Source organism: Salvia miltiorrhiza, chromosome 2 (assembly GCF_028751815.1).
Source record: "Salvia miltiorrhiza cultivar Shanhuang (shh) chromosome 2, IMPLAD_Smil_shh, whole genome shotgun sequence".
In the NCBI taxonomy this organism is placed as follows: domain Eukaryota; kingdom Viridiplantae; phylum Streptophyta; class Magnoliopsida; order Lamiales; family Lamiaceae; genus Salvia; species Salvia miltiorrhiza.
The window spans coordinates 16,855,313-16,864,421 of record NC_080388.1 but is presented as its reverse complement, the minus strand read 5'-3'; positions in this window follow the sequence as shown (position 1 = coordinate 16,864,421).

Below are 9,109 nucleotides of genomic sequence, written 5' to 3'. Positions count from 1 at the left end.
CATAGGAGCATGTTAGGATTTAATCGTTGTATGATGAATTAATAATAATTCAAGAAACGATCATCGGGCAATCGAGTATTAATTCAATTTAATATTCCTTCACAACATTCTCTCTGGACTGTGTTGAGGTTGTCACCTCTTGTTTGTTTCAGGGGGAGTGTTGTTCCAACGTCTTTTCTGAACTGTTTTTGAGGTTCACCTCTTGTTTGATTAAGGGGGGGTTTCTAACTCTTTCTTGATCTGAAATCCTGTAACATAGAATTCTTTTCTGTATATAGTTTTTTATTTGTTTGTGTTTTTGTTGCAGGAAGGAAAAGATTAAGGGGGAGATTGTTAGAGTCAATGTTAACTACGACAATGTTGGGACCAATGTTGATAACATTCGTGTTTTCAATGTTGGGTGAAATGTTGATAACATTCATGGCGTCAACATTTCTGGGTTTCAACCAACAATCCGGAGTCTGCCTTGACTCCATACTTTGACTCTCCATTGGTAATTGTATATATTTAATCTTTACCTTCCTTTCACGTTTTATTATTGTTTGGTTGTGGAATAAAGGTTTTATGCTTGTTGACCACGTTTTTAATAAGTGGAAAGGTGGTTTATCATGGTCCAAAGTAGTGGGCTGTTAGTTCCTATTTCTCAGGACCCATGATCTCTCAACCAACATTCCAGACTGGTCGACTGGCAGTTTTCGGAGGTGGATTGCGGCGGTTATAGGAAGCTTTTGGAAGTGGAAAATGGAGGAAACTAACCACGACATGAAGGTCTATAAAAGCAGCAAGAAGCCTCTTTCATCCTTACATTTTGGGAGTGCATTTTCACCGACCTAACATTCGCTCACAACCAACTCGTCATTTTGTCTTGCTGCAAACATGACACCAGTTCTTCAAACCTTGCTTTGACGGAGGAGTCTTAGGCAGCCCATCTGTAAAGGCTCACTCTATATTGACGGGAGGTCAAGGGTAAGGGTTGAAGATCGAGGACATCGGAGCGTAGCAGACTGTTTTGTTCGAGTTATTCGGTTGTGTTGTTCAACATTCCTGCTGCAAACGTGATACCGGTTCTTCAAGGATTGCTTTGACAAAGGGGGCTTAGGCAGCTAATCTGTAAAGTCTCGCTTTGTATTGACGGGATGTCAAGGGCAAGAATTGAAGTACAAGGCCATTGGAGCGTAGCATGGTGTTTTGGTTCTGTGTTAATTCGACATTCTAGTGCAGTGAGTATATGGGTTGATTTATCTTAGGCAGCCATTTTGTAAAGATAGATCTCCAAGAGATCTCAAATCTGTACTCTATATTGTTGATGATCATAGTGTTTTTAGCCTTGAGGCACTCGCGGATTATAGTGATATAATCCGTGAAAAAGTATTCCTGTGTGTTCTTTAATTTCCGTTGCATGTTAGCTTGAATGTTATTAACATCCTGTTATCAACATTCCTGCTAACATTACTCTTACAAAAAAAATAAAAAATAAAATCGGTTGTGAAACGGTTGTAAATCGGTCGTTAAGGCCGCAAAATTAACGACCGAAAATTTCGGTCGTTAATTTCGATCGTTAATTGCGTGTTTTCTTGTAGTGTAACATTGTGTTCACTTAGTTGAAGAATTTCATTTTTAACCTCTCACCATTATAAAAGATATGTGTAGAAGTAAGGAAAAATTGATAAGTAAGCTTTGAGTTTGGAGTGTTAAAGTTGACGAAGTGACGGATACTACCGGAAAATGGTTTACGAAATTGCAACCATGAAATTTGCAGTTAACGGTCACGACCTTCGTAATCCCTGTGATCATTTTAACGCAATCAAGTTCCAGCTATAAAAGCAAAGAATTAATCCAAAGTTAAGGGATTCTACTCTAAATTAGGACCGTGGACGTAGGAATATTTTTCGAATCACGCAAAACTGTTTGTGTTATGTATTTTCCGCATCTACATTTCAATTTGATTATTTCTTGCTAACTGGTCTGCAAATTGACCTCATGCTGCACTATATTAAACTGCACATCAACATACATCGTCAGACTGACTCGAGTCACTGATCATTAGACTGAACATTGCTAAGCTGAAAAGATAACGTATAAGATTTTCTAAACACGAGTTTACCAATCACTACTTTCCGCATATTAGTTATTAGTCCAACTAATCAACTTTCGAGCAGTCAGTAGAATTAATAACTGATTATCTATTAGAACATTAGTTTTGACATCAGTTAACTTGCCATCGATCGGCTTGTTGATCTATATTAATTCAATTGACTCATTATTAGTTGAGTTGTCTTGCACTCTAATATTCTCAGAGAACTTTAATGGCAGCATTAAAATCTGCTTCCACATTCTGTTTTGTATGGTCGATACATTAATAATAACGAAGCACAACGGGAAGGGCACAATCAAGTGGCCTAAAAGTGTGACTTTAATTACATTTCTTAACCAAAAGTACTATGTTGAATTCAAGCCACATGCACTGACTTGTAGCTTGCATGTGGATGTGTTTTGTTTGAACTCCTATTTGTTTTGGTTTAGTCTTTTGTTTTTAGCTGTTGCGCTTTGGCGGTTTGGATTTGGGGTGGTCGAAATGGAATTTTTTCGGGTTCTTGGTGCGGTAACACTACCATAAAAAGCAGTTTTAAATTGTTTGTAAAAAAAAAACAATTAACGATCAATTTAGCGATCCATTTGATCGGTCGTTATTTGCACAATCGTTCCAAAAATTAACGATAGTAAATTCAGTTATTATAAATATTGATCTTTAATCGTTTAAAAAAAAAATTAATATTAAAAAGCTTCTTTTTTAAAAAAAAATATTAACAACCTAGTTTTTTGCCCACAAGTACGTTCTAATATATTTTGGACTCATTCGCATACACTTTGATGAACTTTACAATGGGTCACTCATCTTAGTAGTGCTCTAAGTAAAAAACGATTAACTTTAAAGTTGCTTTCGAGTAATCACCAGTATAGAACATACATATTATTCATGTAATTAGCACCTATTAATGAGTTAATATATAAAACTATCCACTTTCATATTGTAAAGATAAAAATTGTCCACCAAGATAAAAATAATAAAAACTGTCCACTTTTGGATTGAAAAGACGGAAATACCCTCCTTTAAAAATATGTATTCTCTCTCTCTCCAGGTATGTCTCCTCTCTCATTTTCTTCTTTCTCTCTCTCCACTCTCTTTCTCTCTCTTCTCCCTCACGGCCTTCCCCCTTCTCTCTCTCTCTCTCTCTCTCTCTCCCTCCCTCCCTTCGAGCTTAGATCGCTGGCGGAGCGCCGCCGCCTCGGCCTCGTCGCCTTCGCCATCTCCTGCTTCGCCCTCCGCCGCGAAGCGCCGCAGTCCCCGGCCTCGTCGCCTCCGCCATCTCTCTCTCTCTCTCTCTCGCCACAGCGCTCCACCCAATCCCTACAGCCACCGTAGAGCCTTCCACCACCGAGGCTAGCCGTGACAACCACCACCACGGAACCCCCCAAAACTCAGCCCCTCGCGCCGCCTAAGGTTTCATTCCCTTAGAGCGGCGCCGCCTCTGCTCACCTTCCGGCCGAACAATGCAGCGCCAGCAGACATCCCCAGCCACGGCAACTTTCGGCGAGCCTTCTCGCCAGGCAAAATCGCCGGTCAAAAAAAAAGAAGGAGCGCGAACGCGACGCCGCTGCTCTCTGCCTCCACACGATCTGCACCGCCAGACGCGGCGGCGTCTCCGATTCTCCTCCGATACCGAGTTTTGCAGCCCCGATGAATTCGACGATGCTTAAATCTGTGTACTGTGTTGTAGATCTATAATCTCTCTCCTTATCTCGCTCTCTCTCTCTCCTTGTAAAAGTAGATCTGAAATTTTGTTTGTGACTATTGCAAATCTGCTTGAACTTTTGTTTGTGAATTTTGTTGGCTGTTTGTAGAAGATTTGGTGTGAGGAGGGTGATTAGTCAAATTAATATTCTTGGTTTGATGTTCGGAGATTTTGTTGGTTTGATGTTTTTGATTATTATGTACGAAGAACTTTGTATGTATGAAGAACTTTTTGATTAGTTTTTGTTAGTATGTACGAAGAATTTTTGTATGAGATGAAAAAACTTTTGTGTTAAGAACTTGATCCTCAGCAACATAGCTTTTGTGTTAAGAACTTTTGTATTTTGGTGTTGTACAACAATTTGATCGAACTGTATGATTATTTTTTTAATGTTCTTAAATTCACAACCAAATTTATGAATTCACCACTTAATATTTTTGAATTCACGATCACATCTATAAATTCACAATTTAATATTTTTGAATTCACAACTAGATCTACGAATTCACAACTTAATGTTCTTGAATTTTCAACTAACTTGATAAATTCACAACATAATATTCTTAAATTCACAACCAAATCTATGAATTCACAACTAAAACTCGAATTCGCAAAAAAAAATAAATTCTAGTTTTAATTGTGAATTCAAACTTTAAAAACTTAATTTCACAACTACTTGAATTCACAAGCAAAATAAATTCTGATTGTGAATTAAATTTTGGTTGTGAATTCACACTCAATCGAATTCACAACAAAAAAATTCTGATTGTGAATTAAATTTTGGTTGTGAATTTGATTAGTTGTGAATTCACAATCAAAAAATTCTTATTGTGAATTAAATTTAGGTTGTGAATTCGACTGGTTGTGAATTCACAACAAAAAAAATCCGGCTGTTAATTAAATTTTCGTTGTGAATTCGACTGGTTTTGAATTCACAACCAAAAAATTCTTATTGTGAATTAAATTTAGGTTGTGAATTCACAACCAAAAATATCTGGTTGTGAATTAAATTTTGATTGTGAATTCGACTGGTTGTGAATTCACAAACAAAAAATTCTGGTTGTGAATTGTGAATTCACAACCAGTGTGAATTCACAACCAAAAATTTTTGGTTGTGAATTCACACTGGTTGTGAATTGCGGGATTTTTTAAAGGGGTGATGTAAAGTGGACATTTTTTAATTTTTAATGTGAAGGGTATTTTGGTAACAGTGGACATTTTTTAAGTTTTTTATTTTAGTGTACATTTTTTATCTTTACAATATGAAAGTGGCCATTTTAAAAATCCACTCCCTATTAATTCATTTAAACTCTATTTCAATATATAATATTATTCATGCATAATCTTATACTCCATCCGTCCACGAAATGAGTACCCATAGTTCATTTTTCGTCCGTCCACGAAATGAGTACTCATTTTCCTTTTTGGCAAGTGTACCCCATACATCTCTTTAATTAATACACTAAAAAAGTGGGACCCTTAAACTATTCACACTACACTCCATACATTTCTTAAAACCCGTGCCGTCCACAAATGAGTACTCATTTCATGGACGGAGGGAGTAATATTTTGAGAGGATATCTAAGACTTGTGGTGCCGGTGAAATAGTAACTATAAAAATAATGATCGATTTTAAAAATTAAATATTATTGTTAAAAAATAACAATTGATTTTAAGAAATTCTCAACGATTTAAAAATAATAATAATATATAAAAAATAAAAAATTAAATAGGAAAATAAAAAACTTTAATATTAACGACCGATTATAAAACATATTGAAAAATTAATATTAACAATCGAATTAATGACTAATTTTAAAAAATATTGAAAAAATTGATATTAATGACCGAATTTTCGGTTCTAAAAAAAATAAACAAATATATAAATAAAAAAGAAAAAAAAGAAAAAAATAATAGATGGATACTCTTTTTTCTTTGTCGGTGTTTTTTTATTGGATTTTTGCCGGAAAGGTTTTGTTGAAGCTCGGCTCTTAGTTAGCATCTCTATGCTATCAATGAGTTTTCTTAGGATTTTTCTTTCATCTTTTCAATAAAATTCTAATTCACCAACCTACATGGAATTATTTCTTATTTTTCAAATCTCAAACTTTTGCTTTTATAATACCCCTTTCTTTTCTATTAAGATTATAATTTATTTGAACTTAGAATGTTAGGATGATTCACGTCTGAAAAATGAAAGTGAACTTATTTTAACTCCAACAAAATGATTTACAAAAGTTTTTAAATTTTTATTTATTAATTTAAATTTTTTATGCATTTCATGTTTATTTTAAATTGAGTTTTTGAGTATACACGACGAGCTATTTATTTAGCATAACTCCGAAAGATTTTTATAGTTTCGATATTTCAAAGCACAAGAATTTTATTCACCTAGTCACGACTTTAGACTTGCAAATCATCATCTTTCCTACTACATTTCCTCTGCATTATTACATGGAAACAAGAAATATATACATATGTATGAAGTAGAAAGAGGACAAACACCAACTCTCCTTCCATCTTCCTCTGCACTACACCTAATCCAAACCATGCTTATGCCTGCCCCTTTTCAAGCTTATCACAATAACAAACATTCAAGGTAAATCTCCACATTCCTCCTACATTTATTTCAAAGAACATGATTCCATTTCAGTAGATTTCCCTCTGCTCATTCGTTCCACCAAAGGCAAAAGAAGCAGAATTGAAAACTCACCCAAAACAAAAGAAAACCAGCATGCACTGTAGATCATCTTAAAGGTTGCATCTTTGAACTCCCTTGTCTATTTCTTTTTTATTTGGGCTCAATTGTTTTAAAGAAAGTGGGCCTATTTTATTAATTGAATTAGGGCTCTGCTTAATTAATTCTTTTGGGACGTTTTTAATTAAATAAACCGGGTCTCCTTGTTTTAATAAGTTGGGCTGCATTTTATTTAATTAAATAAATGCTTTTAATTAATTTATTAATTAGACTTATATTTAGTTTGATTAATTATTTACTAAAGAATGAATTGCATATTATTATTATTATTATTATTATTATTATTATTATTATTATTATTATTATTATTATTATTATTATTATTATTATTATTATTATGTGTCCACTTTCTTTTTCTTTTGCAGAAATAAGTGAACAACGTTAACTGACTTAACTCTTTCATCAAATCATTACTAGTACGTCCTCCCGTGCGATGCACGGCGATTATCGAATTAAGCGACATAATTAAATGAATAAATATAAATATTAAACATAACTAAAATATTAAAAAATGCAAGTATATTTTAAAAATGAAATAAAATAATCGACATCAGTTACTCAATAAAAATCTGAATACGAAAACGTAAATCCTGGAGGAGGGGAGAAAACTCCTTCTTTATATATTACTAATACATCCACCCGTGCATCGCACGGGTCAAAGCATTTTTTATACGAAACTATTGCGATGATAATTTTTTTTTATCCATCCATGAAAAATTTATCACTTTTATTTATAATAATAGGGTGTATTTTATTCCATCACAAATCCACTCACATTTTATTAGATTTCGTGTTGTTCAGGATGTGGCAAAAATTTTATGAACGGAGAGAGTAATTATTTAAAATTTTAAATTATGTAGTGCCAAAAAATTATTATTTATGACTTAAATTAATTAATAAGAAAAACATATATTTTATTATTCAAATATTACTTTATTTGAAGTAGTGTAAAATAATGAATATTGTCAACCCAATGAAAATAATATTAAATTTAATAAATATCATATTACAAAAATAAATTATAAAGAAAAAATTAGAATTATTATATCAATAATACAATCTGACATTTTTTTATATATATAAATCAATTATTGATACACATTACAATATTCAATTTATTTTTTTATGTAACTAACATTTAAATAATTATTGTATTATGTCAATTAACATTAAGATTGTAATGATTGTAAATGAGTGTGCCGTGTGCGTAAAAAAATAATGAATCAATAATTAATCGGATTTGATATTCAATGAGATGTTGATGAAATATTTAAATGTGGATATGTTGAAATTCTATATTGATATATAGATTACATTCTCGGAAAATGGTATATCACCGAATCAGAGTGTTTGTTCTAATTCGTGCATTGGCTAATAACCTTTTATGATATGAGTGTTCTAACTTCGCAAACTTATCTGTTTGTTCCCTTGCATATGTTGGATTCATTAATTCCAAATAAAGCTAAATATGTTTTGCTGCCATTGTAATGGTTTTTCCTTTAACCTCTGTTTCGAAAACTACATAATCAGCTTGATCAAAGTCCAATTATTTGCAAGTGTTGCCAAATTATTATACTTCTTGCTTTTGATGCAACTACTTACTCATATATTGGAATTATTATGCAGTTGATGTTTTCACTCCAAAAATGGTGTGATAATATTATTCCTCATTTGTAGTGTAAATGAGGAATGAGTAAGGGTCAAGTAGAAAATGTGGGAAAAGAAATGAAGGATTTAAAGGGTGAAATTTTATTTATCATTTCTTTTTCCATGATAAATTTACAACCAAAGAGAACGCATCCGTATACTTTTTCCAACTATCTTGATGCATATAGTATTCTTCTTTGCAATGTTGTGAACTTAACTAATTATCTATTTCTTTTGCAGGACATGTGTTTTGGTCTCTTCGACTAAGAAATTTGCAAAACAATTGCTATGGCAATTCCCAAAAAGCAGCATCAACCTTGAATCAATACAATAGAGAATAAATAATGAGAGGTATTAGTTGTACACAGATTCTTTATTTCATAAATCAAGTTGTCTTTTTTTAGAAATGTCTCTGAAACATAAAAGTGTAACCTTAAATATAGAGTTAAAGGATTTAATTTGGTGGTAGTTGCGATAGGAAGGCTACTAGCTAGTTTTCAGGCCTGAGGCCCATCCTAAGGGGAAAGACGAAAATCCAGATGTCAGAACTTAGAAGATGATAGCTTGATTGTACACAAGAAATTAGATAATTATCATAAATTTTTTAATTAGATAATTATCATAAAGATTCTGCTCAAAGCTATATAACAAGAGGTGTTTTAGTCAACAGCTAAACTGGAAACCAACAATCCAATTCTAATGAGGAAAACACGAGCATTCAAATGAAATAACAACTTTAATGATTCTCCAATTCAAGCAGAGAAAGGAAAAGGCCAAAGACCACAATATGAACTGTTTGTGATATGAACTAATCAACACAAAAGAAAAGCATTAGGAAGTTTAGCCAACATAAGAATAGCATACCTTCGTCAAACTAAATGGATATAATTCTCACACCAAGACAACAATA